Source organism: Equus quagga, chromosome 6 (genome assembly GCF_021613505.1).
Source record: "Equus quagga isolate Etosha38 chromosome 6, UCLA_HA_Equagga_1.0, whole genome shotgun sequence".
In the NCBI taxonomy this organism is placed as follows: Eukaryota; Metazoa; Chordata; class Mammalia; order Perissodactyla; family Equidae; genus Equus; species Equus quagga.
In genome coordinates, this window is record NC_060272.1 from 93,589,910 (window position 1) to 93,609,491 (window position 19,582).

Here is a 19,582-nt window from a genome sequence, read left to right on the forward strand (position 1 = left end):
TTCTGTCACTTAGTAATATAAATTTAAGTTTCCTCCATGTCTTTTTGTGGCTTGATAGCTCATTTTTTTAGCACTGAACAATATCCCATTGTCTGGGCGCATCACAGTTTATTTATCATTCACCTACTGAAGGACATCTTGGTTATTTCCAAGTTTTTGCAATTCTGAATAAAGCTTCTTTAAATATCTGTGTGCAGATTTTTGTGTGGACATACATTTTCAGGTCATTTGGGCAAATACCAAATACCAGCGTGATTGCTGGATCACCCATTTTTTCTTAACATGGACACACGTTACCCTCTCTTTGAGACTAGAAGCTGCTCAAGGGCAAGGGGCACGGTCATCTCTCTCTATAGCTGCATCTCCAGTAGAGCGTGATGTGATGTTTGCCAGAACTATGATATTATATATCATATTTATATATTGTATATTATATTATTATACATTGTACAATATTATATATTGTAAATATATATATTATATATATATGGTATTATAATTTCTGATTTACAAGCTTTCCTGTAGTTTCTCCTCCTCCTTCTTCCTTATATTTCTTGATTGCTTGATACAGCCCAGCAACACTACTCATATAACATTTTTACACTCCTACAATAATACCCATAACAACCCATCCTGTGGGTATAATTATTGCTGTCTGTTTTTGATAAGAAGATAGACTCAGAGGTTAAATAAATTGCCCAAGACCACAAAAGGAGTGAGTGAGAGAGCTGAGCCTCTTAACAACTGTGTGGATTGTCTCTCCTTCGAGGCTGCAGACTTCCCTTGATGAAGTCAACCTTCTGAGCATCCCAGAGCTGGTAAGTGGCCAAGCCAGGTTTGGAACTTAGATCTTCAGAATTCTACTAATTCACTACCTGTGACAGTATTTGTACTCAGCAGACATGCAATATCTGTTTTGTTCATGCTCAGCCTTCAATTCTCAAAAGGATTCTTTCTGCACTTCAGCAGAAAGTGGGATTTCATTCTACAAATAATTAGTGAGTATCTATTCGAGGTGCAGAACTTGGCTCTGGAGACACTGCTGTGGACAAGTCTGAAGCCCTACCCTGTGAGCCTCCCGACTAGAGAGACAGACAGACATTGCGATGGTAAGTTTTATGTGTCAACTTAACCGGCCTGAGGGACGCCCAGATAGCTGGTAAAATGTTACTTCTGGGTGTGTCTATGAGGGTGTTTCTGGAAGAGATTGTTTTGATTCAGTATCTGAGAAAAGAGATCCATCCCCACCAATGAGATTGGGCATCATCCACTCTGCTGGGTGCTGGAAAGGAACAAAAAGGCAAAGGAAGGGAGAATTCTCTCTCTCTTCTTGAGCTGGGATGTCCATCTTCTCCTGCCCACACTAGTGTTCCTGCTTCTTGGGCCTTCGGCCTCCAGGACTTATACCAGTAGTCTGGTTCTCAGGCGTTTGGACTCAGACTGAATTATGCCACTGGCTTTCCTGAGTCTCCAGCTTGCAGATGGCAGATCATGGACATTTTGGTCTCCATAATTGCATGAGCCAATTCCTATAATAAATCTCCTCTTCTGTCTGTCTATCTATCTATCTATCTATCTATCTATCTATCTATCATCTAACTATGTCCTATTGATTCTGTTTCTCTGGAGAACCCTGAATAATACAGACATCAATTGCATGTTAACATAAATGGCTAAATATGGCTGTGACAGGTGTTAAGAAGGGAAGAGTGCAGTGACAAGGGTAAAATGGGGAGGTTTCACCTACTTTCAGGAGTTGCAGCATGAGAAAACGACTTTGGAGCAGAGACCTGACAAGGGATGTAGACTGAGGCAGGGGCATACCCTAGGCTCTGAGCTATGGTCTCTACTGTCTACATCTGTGTTCAGAGGCAGTAGAAGGGAACTGCTGTTATGAGAGAGGAGGAGGAGATGCCTAATTGTGGGTTAACATCACAAAATACATGAAAGTTCTAACTTTGTAGAGCCAGTAATCCCCTGGGGGAGCAAGGAGGTAAACACCTACTTGAGGTCAACACACCATTTCCTTTCTCCAAAAGTCCCAAGGCAAGAATAATCATGGGAACTGGCTTCTCTAGGTGGGCCCAGCCCTGAATGGATAAATAATTCATGGTCTCCTGAATGTCACTTGTCACAGTCTACCTAATGTCCCTGCTGTGTGCAGAAAGCAGAAAACCCAATGCAACTGTAAAGGGAAGTGATTGATTACTTTTTCCTTTTTAGCCTTTAGAAAATAAGTGTTATATAAGATGTATCAAACATACAGAAAAATACCAAAACCCATCATAAATAGATATTTACTTGTCACCCTCTTAATAAACAGATGCTATAATTGTGTCATACTTACTTTCACTCTCTCTGTTTTAAAGAAATAACCATGAGATCATGGCTGAGATACAACACCTTATTCATGCCCCTTCCTTCCCTTTGCAGAGAGAACTATCATCTGAAGTCAATCTGTACGGTTTTTTTTTTTAACTTCTACTATGTTTTTACCTTAAACTTGTGTTTATAATTTTACTATATAAACGTGCCCATAAAAATTTATGATTCCGTGCATTTAACCATTTTACATAAATGGTATGCTACTGTGTTTTCCATCGCAATTGCCTTTTAATTCACCATTATGTTTTTGAAATGTATCCAGGTAGAAATAGTTAATTCATTTTAACTCTTGTATAATTTTACACATGTGAATAATCCTCAGTTCTATTATCCGGCTCCCTACTGTTGAAGGCTGCTTCTGCTTTTCTCTGTTATAAGCAGGGCCGCAATGCACATCTTTGGATAGTCTCCTTATGCTCATATGTGAGAATTCCTTCAGGGTACATTTCTAGAAATGGAATTGCTGGGTTGTAAGATGTGTGTCCACGGGCTAAGCCTGACTAGAAATTACCAAATTGTTTTCCAAAGTAGTAATGCAAATTACACACCTCCTAGCAATAGGGTTCCCACTTTCCCACATTCTCGCCTTCATTTGAGATTTTCAGATTTTAAAGTTTTGCCCATGTTTTGGGTGTGAAATGGTATCTCATCATTACTTTAACTTGCATTTCTCTGATGATTAGTGAGGTGGAAATCATTTGCATATGTTTGTTGAAAATTTAGATTTTTGTCTTTGGTGAATTGCGTGTGCGTATCCTTTTTCCGTATACTTCTTAGTATGTTTGTCTTTTTATTTTGATTTATAGCTCTATATCTATTTTGGACACTAATCCTTTATCAACAAACTTTTTTTCTAGTATGTAACTTGTCTTTCAGCTTTGTTAAAAGAATTAGGAGGTGAGTGGCTGAATTTTAACCAATCTTGTGGAGCATATATGTTCATGAGTATTATTTTTTCACAATCGTCGTTTTAGAGGTTTCTATAATTGGTCCTACAATGTTGGCATGCTTAAAACTTTTTGGAATTTCTATTTTGGAATTCTGTTCAAAGTCACTAGGTCATTTAAAAAAGGATATTTATCTTGTTCCTTTAGAGCAAGGGTCAACAAATTTTTCTATAAAAGGACCAGACAGTAAATATTTTCCATTTTGTGAACCAAGTGACAACTCCTCAACTCTGCTGTTGTGGTGTGTGAAAATAGTCGTAGACAGTATGTAAACACTGGCGTGGCTGTGTTCCCGTAGAACTTTGTCTGTGGCGACAGGCTGTGGGCTGGATTTACATTAGAGTCACATGTTACTTTTGATTAGCAACATTATTGTTTACTCTTTTTTTTTTTTACAGATTTTTACAGTTTGGTTAATCTTTATTTACAAAATTTGGTGTCAGATGTCATTTGGTTGTTGCCAATATTCAAATTCACCCTGGACAATGAAGAGCTGCTTCTACCGAAAGCATGAACATTCAAAATAAAGTGAGAGAGGATGCAAAGGGAAGAAGAAAATCAAAGAGCTGGAAACATTTGGGCCATGGCACATCAACTTCCACTGGAAGCACTTTTGAATCTTTAGGGCTGATAAAATGCTGTGAAAAGAATCCTGAATCTCACCGACTTAGCACAACAAGCTTATTTCCGCCTTTCCTAGCAGTCCAATGCTATCCGTAGGGGCCAGAGGGAGGGGCTCTGCTCCATGCAATCATTTAGGGATCCAATCCCCTTAATGGGTGAACCACCTCTTAGGTGATCTTGAGGATCTTCAGCAGATTGTGTGTGGCCAACAGATGAGGAAAGGGAGGGAATATGGATGATTGTGCTGAAGCGTTTATTACCAAGTTGGGGGAGGCATGGTACCCTCTTCCCACGTTTCATTGGCCAGAGCTCAGTCACATGGCCATATCTAACTGCAGTGGAGACTGGGAAATGTAGTCTACTTGTAAGCTCAGGAAGGAGAGGAAATGGTCAGGATGAGCATCTAACCAGTCTCTGATACATCCTTTCAAGAATGTATGGTCTTTTACAAACACCATATGATTTCACTCATATGTGGAATATAGACAAACAGTGGACAAAGAGAACAATTTAGTGGTTACCAGGGGGAATGGTGAGGAGAGTGGTCACAAGGGGTACAGGGGTGCATTTATATGTTGTCTGACAAATATTAATGTACAACTGAAATTTCACAATGTTATAAACTATTTAGACCACAATAAAATAATTTTTTTTAAAAAAAGATATACGGTCTTTTGGGGTAAGAGTTATGGTGTGTTGGTTTTTCTAAAAGTGAACATATTACTATACAATCACATTTTGTAACTAATAAACAGTCAAAGCTCTGAGTACTGAGGACCAGATTAACACGTAAGTCTGTATTTTGTGAGGAAAATAAATGCCTCATTAGTCCGACCTAGCACAAGCTTCGTGTACAACAGAAGTATTGTAGGTTTTTACCTCATGCCTTCCTGAAAGGGAACCATTTCTAGATGTTCACCCTGACCAATTTAATTTTAGGAAAGAATGACATAAAGTAAATCTATAAATGACGAGTTATTTTATAAAGCTTGCCAGAACCATGCCACAGCAGGTACGTGTGTGGTGGTTTAAGAAAACCACAGATGCTCTGAGCAGTATGTGGCTTTGAGGCTGGACACATTCTTTTTAGAATAAGGTGAATCGTGTGCACTGGGGTAAAAGTATCTCTGTTACAGGTTTTCAGTGGATTATAAAGTAGCAAAATCACAGGACTTGGAATCTAAGTTTTAGTTTTTGGTTTCTATAAAAAGTATCTGTGAACCTCGGTTATGTTTTTTACTTTCTTTGAGCTTCAGGTTTTTGTTTTGTCAAACGGAGATAATATCGACCTTGCAGGGCTGTTGTGAGCTAAATTAGAAAATGTGTGTAGAACACACGCAGTGCCCTTTCCCGTGAGCTCAGTCATTGACTAATTGTTTGAATTTGCAAAATTCCCTTTACCTTTGCGGGCTCAGTTTTCTCATCTGTAGAATGAAAGTGTTGGATTAGATGACATCTAAATTCCTTAGAGCTTTGAAATTCATGGGCAATGAATGAGAGTTTCATACATGTGACTTTGACTCAAGTGGTATATTGTGGAGACTTAATAAAAATAGAATTTTGAAAACAAAGTTATTCCTGAAAAAGACTTTTTATGATCTTTTATGTGTGCGTGTGTGTGTGTGTGTGTGTGTGTGTGTGTGAGGCAGAGTAAAGAGAGACAAAGGGGGCCAGTGTGCACTAACCCTGATTTTCAGTTACTAGATCGGGCAGCAGGAGGCTGTAAGATCCAGCACGTCTCCATCTCCACGCCTTTTTACATCTTCCCCTCCCTTGGACATTCTCTGAGCCTGGACATCTCTTACCGCACTGACCTTGCTTTACCTTCCTCTAGATAATTGTATGCATCCTAGCCCTCTCCTAGATTGTACTTCCCTTGAGAGCAGAGTCTGTGCTCTATCTTGGTCACATTAACGGATCCTTCCATAGTAACTGATATAATTGGATGGGCAAACTTTTTCTGTAAAGGGCCAGGTAGTAAATATTTTTGGCTTTGCAGGTGACACGATCTCCGTCACAACTACTCGACTCTGCTGCTGTAGCTCAAAGTCACAGACAATTCAAAAAGGAACGGGGGTGGTCTTGCTCCAAAAAAAACGTTATTTATGGACGCTGAAATTTGAATTTCATAAAATTCTCATGAAATATTCTTATTTTGATTGGTTTTTAACCATTCAAAATGTAGAAACCATGTTTAGCTTGTGGGTTGTACAAAAACAGGCAGCAGGCTGGGTTTGGCCCACGGGTGATAGTGTGCTGATGCCTATTGTTAGCTGTACCTTCCTACTAGTGTTTCCTGCTGAATTCAGTTAAGTATGGATTTATTTATAAGTTTTTATTTTCAAAAATGGCATGTAAGATGATATTCTCGTCCTATCCTGTTAGATCTAGGACTTCTTCTGAGTGATTCAGACATCTACAGATTACCACGCTAAATAGAAATAGAAAGGATATTCACATAATAACATTTTAAAACAATAAGAGCAATTACCAGTGACTGTAATAAGCTTTCCTCATGAGTATAAGAAGAATGGGTGTTTGAGTTACCTTGTATTTAGTTGATGAAGTGAAAGATATTAAGTATTAATGTTATGATAAAAGAGCAAGAGAGTAGATTTTGGTGTCTAGAATAGAATCCTAGTTCTATTTTTGCCAGCTGTGTTATTGGATGAGATACTTAACTTTTCTAAGTCTCTGTTTTCTCTTGTACCAGATGAGGATAATAATACCTTTCTTGCAGGTTTGGTTTGAGGGTTAGAGCTAATGCATGTGAGCATCTAGCCCAGTTCCTGGAACATGATCCACTTTCAGTGAATGTTACTTAACGTCATTATTCTCTCTTCTGTTCCTTCTGAAGAATGGACAAGTTGGGATCCTGACAGCCTTGAGACAACTTTGTGAAATAAGAACAGGTATTGAAAATTCCCTGTGGATATTTGAGTCTGGAATGCAAACAGGGGAGGGCGTCATGACTTTGTTTTTATAACTTGCAGCCATATGCCACTCCATCCGTGTAGAGGTTGGCACTTAAGCTGAACAGAAACACTGTAGCCATGTTAGGAAAAAATTGATTTGGAGAACAAAGATAGACAACCTTCTCTATTATGAACTAAGTCTTTGTAATCATCTATTGTCAGTTACTAGAGGATTTCTTAAACCTAAGAACTTCATGCCTTTGTAATTCTTGAAAAGAAAAGGAAATAAAAAGAATGCATTGTTGCTATAGGGAAATGCACTAAATAGAGAAATCCATAGTGAATAGGAAGGTTCTGAAAATTTTCAGGTCAAAGTATATTCCATTGATTGGGGATATAAATAAATTCTTCCAACTTAAGTAACTTATTAAAGGCAAATTTGCACTGGATCATGATGCAAGCTCCATGCATCCTGCTCCATCTAGCTCTCTATTTAGCTAACTTGCAAACCCAGCTGCTAGGGCTTTACAGGTTGGGGGTGATTCTGAGAGAGAACAGCTGCCTTAACAGCAGTTTGTGGGAAATGCCACCACAGGAAGAGGGTCACCTACCTGACTCATCTAGGTCAAAACACAAATCAGAAAAAATGCAGGTTGACTTATAAAAGGAGCCAACCTACTCATTAGAATGTACAGTATTGGCTACAGTTAAAAACATCAGTGGCTACTCTTTAAAACGTCAGTGGCCCCAAAATTTGACTATTAACTGTCTAGTTACAACAGTTTTCTTCCTGAAGCCACTCAAAGAAGCTGGTGTTGAAATATTTGCTGCCTGCCCTTACTATGCCCTCTTTTGAACACGAGAGACATATACTGCTTTTTCTATAATCACATAGTACACAGATTTGGGTAGAAGCTTGCAATTTATAATGCACAATTAATTTCAATTCAACACACATTTAGTTAGCATCTGTTATGGGTTGAATTGTGTCTCCCCAAAAGATGTTGAGATCCTAATGCCTACTCCCTGTGAATGTGGCCTTATTTGTAAATAAGATCTTTGCAGAGGATCAAGTCAAGACAAGATTATTAGAGTGGGCCCTAACCCAATATGACTGGTGCCCTTATAAAAACAGGAAATTTGGACACAGGGACATACATGCACACGGAGAGAAGGCCATGTGAACATGATGCAGAGATTGAGGCAATATATCTACAAGCCAAGGAAGGCCAACGATTGCCAGCAAACCACGAGAAGGAAGGAGGGAACCATGACACAGAGTCTCCCTCAGTGTCCTCAGAAGGAACTAACCCTGTTAACACATTGATCTAGGACTTCTATGCTCCAGAACCACAAGACAATAAATTGCTGTTGTATAAGCCACCCAGTTTGTGGTAGTTTGTCACAGCAGCCCTAGCAGACTAATGCAGCATCTAATATGTGACAAATACTTACAACATTCCAATGAAAATGAAGATTGCAAACTCTATACTTTTTATCTTATGTCCACAGCAAGGTCAGGGTCTTGTGTCTCAGTGAACCCTAGGTTTTTAACCGTGAGATTGGCACAGTCCAAGTGGCCTCTCCAGGTAATTACAGACGAGGCACTGTGTCAAGATATTTTTAGCTCTAAGTAACAGAAAACCCAACTTACAATGGTGTGAACTATTAGGGAGATTTCCTATCTCATATAGAAAGAAATCCTGAGATAGGACAACTCCAGAGATGTAAATGAAGTCAATAGTCGGTTAATGACATCATCTAAGACGAAGTTTTCTTCACATTTCAGCTCTCCAATTTTTAACATTTGGGTTTTGTCCTCAGTCTAGTTCAAAGCTGTCTAATAGAAATATAAACACACTACATATGAAATTAAAAGTATCCTAGTAGCCATATTTAAAAAGGTAAAGAGAAACTGATGAAATTAGTTTTAAAAATACCTTTTATTTAATCCAATATATCAAAAATATATTCTCATTTTCGACTAGCAACATTTCCAGTGCTCAACAGCTATGGCTGTAATGAATGGCGCTACTCTAGTTCATTTCACTGCTCTGGGATTGCTGTAGGACTTTCAGGCATCAGATACAATCCTAAAAATGTCCAGCTATCATCTCTTCCTGAACTTCTCTTTTTAAATGTAAGGAGAAATTCCCTATTGCCCCCTTGCATACATCCCTCATGTCTCATTGGCCAGCATTACTTGTCGTGCCCGTGCTTACTCCAATTATAAGCAAGGTGAATGAGATACTAAAATTGGTTCAGACCAAGCAAGAAACTCCCTATGTTCTCAGAGTCGTACATCTATGTGGAGGAGGATGGGTCTCTGGTTGTTTCTGGCAGAGAGGAGGAAGATGAGGGACGAATATTGGGAGTGCAAGAAAAATGTCTCCCAAAGCATTGAGAGCAAGGTAAGATGGTGGTGGGGCAGACTGGAGGGACACTGTGAGTCCTGGTAGAAAGACAAAGGCAAAGAGTTGTGCTTTTCAGTTTGTGACGGGCATGGGGGTTTTAAAGACTATCCCTGGACAGTCTACAGAAAAGTACTGAAGCTGAGGCTCCAACTGATAAAACAGCAGAGCTTCATAGTTTAAAATTAGGTAAGGGGGAAGTGGTAACCAAATCATTGATCATGTCACATTCTTGAGATGGAGATGAGACAACAGTTGGTTTTGGCTACTAATAAAGAGTAAGAGAACAGAATTTTTCCATCTCTGATCGTGATGAATTGGGCACAGTTTATATATGTCAATTTTTATTCCTCTGGAAGTTGTACTAAATAGTACCAAAAATGTTTTCATTAAAAAATCCATTTTAATTAAAGTATGCTTTTCTTCATCATTGCATAACATGTCCATTGAATGTATGACCTGATTCACATTTTCGGAGAAGCAGATTCTTGTTGCATTAACATAGGATTATGACTTTTTTCCCCCAGAGGTAGTTGCATTTCAAATCCCTGACACATTTTTGAGGAAGCTAAAATTTCTGGAACCAGAAATTTAGTTGGGACCTAGTGGAAAGGTACAGAAAGATGGGCCTCATCAGAATAAAGAGGCTACAGGAGTAGAGACTAGACTTGGTTAACCGTTGCATATCATGGGGTTTACATTTGCAGAAGGAAAGGACAATTAATATGGATTTCCATGAGTTCATAGACTAAGGTGCCTGGGACCAGTGGTTCTTCTCTATCACTGCCAAATGGGATAAAGCAGAAGAAGAAATGGGAGAATGGCACCAACTTTCCTCCAGTTCAGCCTCAGATTGTCTTCCCTTTTGCTCTCTTGCAATTTCCTTGACTGGCAAGACTAACCTCCTTGAGTTTCTGTGGTTTTGTTTTGAGGATTGCCTTTCAGAGTCTACACTGAAACAATGACAGAGAAGGTACCTACTCAGAAGAGAAAAAAAAGTCACTTGTGATTCTCAAAAGGCTTGTTTGTCCAAGTCTACAAGGCTGATGAGGTGTTTGCCTGGGAAACACTCTGCGGTCGCCAAGGGGTGTGAAATGTGACTCATAGCAGCACTTGAACTCTGGCTCTTGGGTACATGCTGCCAACACCTTCATGGAAAGAGGGAAGCATGTGGGGCTGCAGTAGCCAGACCTTCCGATTCCAGAGCCCCATTCTGCTGCCTGACAAATAATTTTGGCATTATCGGCTGCTCATCTGGACAACTCCATTTCTATTGAACATGCTTTAGGGATGTGGTCTTTGCGGGGAAAAAAATGGGAAATGATGGATTCAAGTTAGGTAGAGAAAGATCCAAGAAATAATTGTGAACCAGCCTAACCTGCAAGCAGAGAGGAGTTTTTCGTTCCAAGGCCATGTGCATTAAGGAGTCCATCTTAAGAAGGTGAACTGTCCTTTGGGGGTAGTTACCTGTCCCTCACTTTGGTGTCCTTACTTTTCTTTTCCACCTTCCCCTGGGCTGATGGTTTGCTGCCTGAGGCAATTTTAATAATGCTTGTTAAACTACTTACCTCAAAGCCTTTCCCACCAGCAGCTGATTATCTCCTCTGTATATACCTACAGGGCTCTGTCAGCACAGTTGCCCCTCCCCCCAACCTCAGTGACATCCCGTACGCTTGTCAGGACACATAGAACTGCTGTTCCCTGGAGCTTTTGTTCTGAAAAATAAATTCACAAAGAGTGACGGCATTTGTATGCCCACCATAGGCTCTTACCAGTTTTAAAACATGTTTTCTAGATGTTTTACAGATAACAAAAAATGTCTACCATTCTGAAAGTCGCACCCTTAATCAATTGTATTTTCTTGGGATATATCCAGTAAAGTTATATCTTTTCTTTTTGACTTAAACCATCTCTTCTAACTTTCAATAGACACTGGGGAAAAAAGTGTAAATGAAACGGGCAGGTTCCACAAATAATTCTTAAGAAAGGTAATACAACTCACTTTATTTTACAAAGATGGGATGTCACATCAAAACGAGAGGCTTTTATCCTTTTGCTAATATGAAAGAAAGAGTGGTATGTATAGAAGGGGAAATAAGTGAATGATGATGGAATGAATGAATGAGTTAATCTAAAGGAGCCAGCTTGACCTACTGCATAGCTTGATGGAAGTTAATACTTTTGAATTTGCTGTAAATCTCTCAAATAATTCTAGGAGCCTCATTGATGGTGTGACATACTTAAGCACTCTGGTGGTCCTTAAGCATTAGTGTAATTTCTAGACTCTCCTACAAGCTGTCACCAAGAGAAGAACTTATGCCATAGGAGTAATTTCTACGCTATCTCCTTGTATGGGCTGAGGTTATGAGCTGATTACACCAGGAACTGCATGACCTTGGAGAAGCTCTGCTGTGCTACTCACAAATATACCATGCATCAGCAAACAAATCTTGTTTGGAGGTGTAAAAAAGACTGTATTCAGTCAAGTTATTTTGCAAATAATTAACTAAATTTGGAAGAATATATAGTTTCTGAGCAGCTGTTTGCAAAATAAACAGTGTTTTTCACTTTGTTTTTCCCCCTACTGGTGTGTGTTTGTAGACACAACTGAAGTGCCTGCATATGCGGCTCCCTGAGAAGGGAGTCAATGGCTGACGCTGAGAGGCCTTTGAGTGTTTATTGCTGTGATGATCGACTAGCACACTTGAAGAAGTGGTTCGCTAAAGAGACCCGAGTGGCTGAACATGTTGTGTGGGGCACACCTGATCCATTCACTCTGACCAGGTTCACAACCCATAAAGACCGTGGTCTGGCCGAATTATCTGGAGGGGTGAGCAACTAGTTTGGAGATGGCAAAAATGGTGGAGGAATCCACTACGTAGAGATTCAGGCTCTTGTTTCTCTTTTTCCTTTCTTGTGTTTCTCTTTCTCTCTCTCTCTCTGTGTCTTTCTGTCTGTCCCTCTCTCTCACACACACATGCTCGCAAATGTGTTAGCCGTGCTCTAGACGCATAAGGAATCACAAAAGTCCTTGAAAGTTAAGACCAGTGATTTTCAAATTAACTTTAGCAGCAGAAAAATTATCCTCTGTTGGATTTTCACTCCTAAATATGAAAGAGAGAAGTGGGGCTTCGGTTGACAGCTCCAAGGTTTAGCCCACTTAGCCTCCTTACCCTCTGCCCTACCCTGCCTCTCTGTTTCCAGGCCTCTGGAGCATCTCTTTGAACTCAAATCCAAGAGAACACCTCTATTTGGCTTTAAATGGGAACGGCCACAAATTATCGGTAGTCGATAACTTTACACATACACGCTTGAAAATGTCCCTAAATAAAACTGGAGTAAGTTTCAGTCTTTGTGGAAATGGGGTGGGATTTCACCGCCTTGTAGCTCATGGACCTTTGAGTTACCTTTACCTAGTACAAACTTTATTTCATGTCTTCTTGAAGCACACCAAGCCATCAATTATAAACGAAGATCGCAAGTCACGTTCTCAGTTTGAAAACATCTTTTCGTTTTGATACATATTTCAAAACTTTGAAATAATTCTCAAATGCAAAATCTTTTGCCTGGTGTGGGGGCATCAACAAGGGCTTTGAATGATGGCTGTACCATCCTCACGAAAGTGGGCAGGTGGCTCACCATCTCTGACTTTTAGTTTCCTCATCTATAAAATGGGAATAATACAAATCTATGGTAAGCTGAATAATGGCCTCTAAAGAGATCTACATCCTAACCCAAGAACCTATAATATGTTACCTTATATGGCAAAAGGGACTTTCCAGATGTGATTAAGTTAGGGAGCTGAGATGGGAAGATTCTTGCAGGTCCTAAATGCAATCACATACATCTTTATAAGAGAGAGGCAGAGGGAGATACTTGACTACAGAAAAGTGGACTGCCATGTGATCCAAGTGCTGAGGGCATAAGCCAGGGAATGCCAGAAACCAACAGAAGCTGGAAGAGACAAGGAACAGATCCTCCCATGGAGCCTCCGGAAGGAACCAGACCTGCTGACACCTTGATTCTTAGCCCTTTAAAACTTACTTTGGACTTCAACTGAAAGAGAACACATTTCTGTTGTTTTAAGCCACTAAGTTGGTAATTTATTGCAGCAGCAACAGGAAACAAATGCAACATCTATCATGCATGATTCTCGTGATGATTATAATGAGATCACACATTCACATGTGCAAAACGCCAGTGGACACATTAGGTTTTAAGAAATAGCATCACTTCATCGTTTCTTCTGCATGAAAAATACGTAACTTGCAGAACGAATTTTAGGTTGGTAAATTAAATCACTACGTGCCTATAGAAAGGAAGACTTAACCACTCAATGGTCTGCCAACAGCTGACAAAGCAGTACTGAATACACAAACAAGTCTTTAGATTTCCAGGGAAGAGTCCATTATTTTGGAGATCTGGTTTTATTGAGTTCATGTGCTAAGAGCTCTTTTCCTTATAGGCATTTTGGTGCCTATTTTCTTCACTGCCATCACCTAACCCCCTGGATTATGGAGGTTTACCGCACATCTTTTCTCCAGTGGATTTACTTCCCTAATTATGTTTGGCAGAGGCTAATTTTAAAATGAGTCTGAATTTTTGATTGATGATGGCAAGAGAGGGGAAAGCCAGCCCATGGTTCCCCATGATCCATGAAGCCTTTGCAGGTGGTGCCTTCAGAGCTGACAGCCTATATTTTGAGTTTGAAATAGAAAGGCTATTTGCAAATATGTGTGTGGGTAATGCATGGGAATCCTTATTTCATATTTTTTAATTTGAAATCATATGAGAGAGGACTAACACTTGAAGGATATTAATGTTCTGTTTGGCAAAGCAAAAATGTTGTGGGAGAAAATTAGCTATTGGAATAAATTACGATATTCTCCATTATCAAGTGGGTGGCATGTAATCATCTGTCTTGATTCCCTGAGATTGTTTAACCTTTAGGATATTTGTTTATGATTATATGCTTTTCTGGTCGTCTTTACTGCAACCCGGTAAGATGGAGGTGTAGAGCTCTTGGTTCTTAATATGTAGGCTGATTCCCTCAACAAGTATTATGCAATAGCAATCAGACCATTCCTCACCAAGAAATAGCTTCAGTATTCACTTTAAGGATAGATCTGTTTTCTTACATTTATAAATACAGCAGAGGGGATATTCCTTTCAATGTTGACCATGTCTTATTCAGTTTAAAGGAACTGTGATGTATAACATTAGGAAAGAGAACGAAGCGTGGGCGATAAACATTCTTCATCCATTCCGCAAAATTTGATAGCCTGATGTTTGTTTAAAACAACTTAAATAATCGTTTCTTTCCCAAACTAGACTAAACAGTGTCAAACATTGTCCTGCTTCAGCATGTGAGCATAATGAAGGCAGAGAAAAGCATTAAGAAAGATTACAGGTTGCTGTGGTGTTTTCCTTGGTGAGGGCATATGTCTTCCTTTTTCTATGATGAGACTCTCAAAGAGGACCCTCCTTATCCTTCCAAATGCAGATTCTTTTGTAAAAAGAAATAGTTCAAATCAGCCATTGTGCTGTTCTTAGCAGAGTCGGAAGGTGAGTGCATAGGTTGAGGGAGACGTGAATACAAGGTCACCTGGGGGCTGTTTGAAAGGAGACCACACTGCCTACCTTTATTTAACTCTTAACTAACCAAAGAAATGTTGGGGGAAGAGTTCTTCGAGAAAAAGTTTTTTAAAAAGTGGAGGTGTAATTTCTTTAACTTCTTTGGGAGTTATGAGATCACCAATCTCATGATAAATTTAAAAAGTGAATCTTGAAGTATCTACTTCATGACTGATGTTTTTCTGCTATTTTCCAAAGTTTCAAGAGCAAACATTCGAAAGAGTTTCTAACAGTCCCCAACTCCCCAGTCCTAGCACAGCTTAGTTCCTAAACGGACATTCAAGGACCACAACCCTGTCATTCATGTCTTCTTGTCTTTTAGTGCACAGCTCTGAGAAACCACGTGACGCTGCTAAATTAAGAGCAGTATTTCAACCTTTTAAAAAGGTTTCCTCTGAAGTTCAATAGTAGAATTAAAGTAAAAGCAAAATCGTCTAGACTATGTGTACTTTGTATTTTATATTTTGTGTGTTTTATTTTTTGAATTAATTTTTTAAAAAATTATTCAATTGTTTCTGACTAGCTGACACATATCAATTAAACACAGTGCAAAAGGCACTGGAAAGTAAATATGCTTCCTATTCTTGTCTTCCAGACTCCTTGGTTTCCAGAAGTAAATATCTTTACTTGTTTTTAGTGTAATCTTTCAAAGACATTCTATGCACAAAGAAACATATACTCTTATAAATAACAACACACTTTAATTTCTATTTCACGTCTTGTTTTCACTTAAGACTCTATCTTATAGGTCATTTTAGTCAGTCTTTATAGCTACCTCATTATTTTTAAAGTTATATAACATTTCATTGTAAAGAAATACCATAATTTATTTAACAAGTCCCCTATAGATACAGTTCTAGTTATTTATAATCCTTTGACGTTGCAAACAATTCATCAATAACCTTGGAGTATGTTATCTTAGCTGTGTGACAGTACAGGAGAAATACCTAGATATGTATTTGCTGGGATTAAAGATACTTGTATTTTAAATTCCGATAGACCTTGACAAATTGTTTCTCACACAGATTGTATCAATCTTTGATGTGGGAGAATGTCTGTTTCACACACTCTCATCAATACAATGTTATACCAAACTGTTTGATATTTGACCAGACCATACTGAAAATTGTTTCTTGGCATTTCTCTATTTATGAGTGAGGGTAAGCATTGCTTCATATCTTTAAGAGTCATTTATATTTAATTTTTTGTGATCTATTCTTTTATATCCTTTTTCCATTTTTCTATTGGGATGTTAGTCTTCTTGATTTGTAGGTATTCTTTACACATTAAGGACATTGGACCTTGTGATATGAGTTGAAATATTTTTCTCATTTTTTCACTTGTGTTCTTTTTAACGTTTGACTTTTCAATGATATTTGTCATTTTCTTTGAACTTTAAAAAGTATTTTTGCCACACAGAAACTTTTGAGCTTTATATAGTTAAGGTTATCATTTTTTTCCTTTACAGGTTCAAAATTTTATGTATACTTAGAAGTGCTGCTCACTTTGATATCATTTGAAATAGTTTTTCCACGTTTATGTCTAGGACTCTTTTTTCATTTTTCATTATAAATAACCCATCTAAAATTTAGATCAGTCCAAAAAACAACTACTTTTAGACACTTCCATAGCTATAATTTTCTCTCTCATTTCCTTTAATTCTTTGTTCATTTCTATATTATTTAATTTGCCTTTTTAAAAATCTTAGACCTCATATTTTTTAGTATGTTTTCATAATGTATATTCTCATTTATACTTCTTCTAACTTAGCTTTCTTTTATGGATTATCTTTTCTTATTTCTTGAGTTCTGCCTGCTCATGTTTTATTCTTTTGCTATCTCACTATATCTTCTCTAATTTTTCATACGTATCCTTTATGTACTTGCATTGTGTATAGTTTTTAAAAATTTCAGTTGATTTTCTCAGAATTTTCATGTATTCACAGCAGTGTCTCCATAGTATGTTTTATTCATTTATTACTTGTTTTTCTCATTACCATCTTCATTTTCTTCTTGTAGTATCTTCATGTAATTCCTGCACTTGTTCATATTTGGTTATTACTTACTTATTTTTGAGTAAGGTATGTTGACTGGAGGTTCATGAGGTAGGAGGAATAAAGATCATATTCCAGGCTACAAGAAAACCATTTAAAGAAGTGGGGTGTCAAGAGAGTGAGCAATTTCTTTCAGCCTTTCCTTTTTCTAACCACAATTGACCCTGTACAACTACTCACAAAGCTGAGTTTTTCTTTCCCTGTAGCCTCACAAATAGGCTGTGTCCTGCAAATATGACTGGCCAGTGTGTTTCTTGAGACTAAGTGCTACTTTTGCCCTGGGAAAGATATTGTCCCCTCATTGTTCCAGACAGAGGACTTTTGATTTTACCTCTTGATTGGGACCAATGATTTTGGAGGACTATTTCTTGAGGTCGTCTCTGAGATCTGCAACCATACGCATCCTCTTCCTGTGGCACCCGTCTTGGATCTTCAATGCATTTGTTAGCCCTTCCTTGAGTTTGTGATTTGGGGTTATAGGTGCCTCGAAAATTTGACAAGGATGAGTTTGAGTTTTTGTTTCTCAATCTTCTTGTTGCTATTGGGTGAGTTTGAAGAGGAGAAAGGTAAAACAACTGTCTTTACTCAGCTATTTAAAAACTGGAATCAAAGATCATATTCTAGGCCACAGGAAACTCTTTTAAAGATACATGATTGTGAGTGTAATTCTTTTAGCCTCTAGGTACTTCAAGGACCTAAATATGCACCATATCAGTCAGGGTTCTCCAGGCTCACATGATTATGGAAGCTGAGAAATCCCATGATCTGCTATCTTTTGGCTGGAGGTTGAAGAGAGTCAGTGGTTTAGTTCTAGTTCAAGTCTGAAGGTCTGAGAACCAAGACAGCTGATGGTATAAGTTCCAGTCCAAGTAAGGGGATGTCCCAGCTCAAAAACAATCAGAGAGTGAATTCTTCCTTCCTTCACCTTTTCATTTTACTCATACCCTCAACAGATTGCACAGTGCCCACCCACACTGGGGTAGGCAACCCGTTTGACTCAGTCTACTGATTCAAATGACAATCTCATCCAGAAACCCTTGAAGGATACATCAAGAATAATGTTTAACCAAATATCTGGGCATCCTGTGACCCTGTCAACTTAACAGGTAAAATTAATCATACATGTACCAACTTTTATGTTATAACCTAAAAATTATATATACAGACACAACTTGCACCAAAGATGACCTGAAAGTCATTGCCAACAAGTCCAGCTTTCTGACACTTGAGAGATTTCTCCCAATAACTTAGTTGAACAACCACCTGCCAATACCATCCTTACAAACAGCGTGGCATCTTGATTTTTGTTCATATAACATAAATACTTACTCCTTATCTTTACCCTTATCTCCTCACCCTGCAAGGAAAGTGGAATCTACTATTTACAGATCACTTGTGATATTTTGATGTAAGTTATTTTGGGGTGAGTTAGTGTTTGGTCACCAAATAGCTAATAGTATCTTAAGAGTTCTGTATCCCAAAGAAAAATAGTGAGACCAGTCATACCGTTTTGACAAGATTGCCAAACCTTACTTTAAATAGTGATAAAAATCCATACACACAAAGGAAGGAAGAAAGCTTTATAACCACAATGCTGAAGGAATGATAGGAGTGGGTGTAAGTAATTGAACATAAACTTTTGATACTCGTGTACACTGAAGCCAGTCTAGAAGAAAGCTAACAAAAACTTGTCTGTTCTTTGTGTACTGGAAGATTCTTCAGACGTGAATGTGTGATGGCAGCTTTGTCAGGAGGAGGAAGAAATGGATAACTACAGATTCCTCACCAAGTGTCTAAAAACAGTGCTCAGATTTCCACCCATCAACCTGAGGAGATGAATAACTGAAATCACATTATACCTATATTTTCTGAAGTGAAAACTGTTAACATTACTGTCACTGAAGATGTTCTGACTGAGCTGGAAGGAGAATTTTGGCAGTTCACAATCTGTTAGCTCATATTTCCACAGCTCTGGGGAAATGGCCTCAATACTTCAAGATCCAATACTTGGATTGTCAGGGAAAAATCAGGGTCAGAAGGAGAATCATTGATCCAGTACTTCGAATGTTCTAGAAGAAAGACACAATATATGATGTCAACAGATCTGATGGAGATGCAGGAACAGATCTGATTGAGTTAAACATGTAACTCATGTTACATGCAGAGATTATGTTTTTCACATGGAGAATTGTGCAATGTTTATTTATTTGATATCTATTTATTAAATACTGTTCCATGAACTGTATTTCCAAGTGCTGCAAATATAAGCGTGAACAGGAAAATCCCCTACCTTTTAGGAATTTACATTCATGTTTTGGGTATTTGTGTGGGGACAAGAACAGGACAAGAACATTATATGGACACATAATGCACAAGTGGAAAATAAACAAGATATTTCAGATTGTAATAAGATTACTGTGAAGGCAATAAAACAGATTTAGCACAGAGAGTGATTAGTGGGATGGTAGTTCTTCAGGTGGATAATAGGAAAGTCCCCTCTGAGGAGGTGGCATTTGAGCTCTGACACACGTCATTGTCTCAGTGCACTGTGTGTGCTGTGGTGCACAGGAGCCCTTAGAGGCCGTATAGCAAGTGTTCCCATAGACAGCGGGC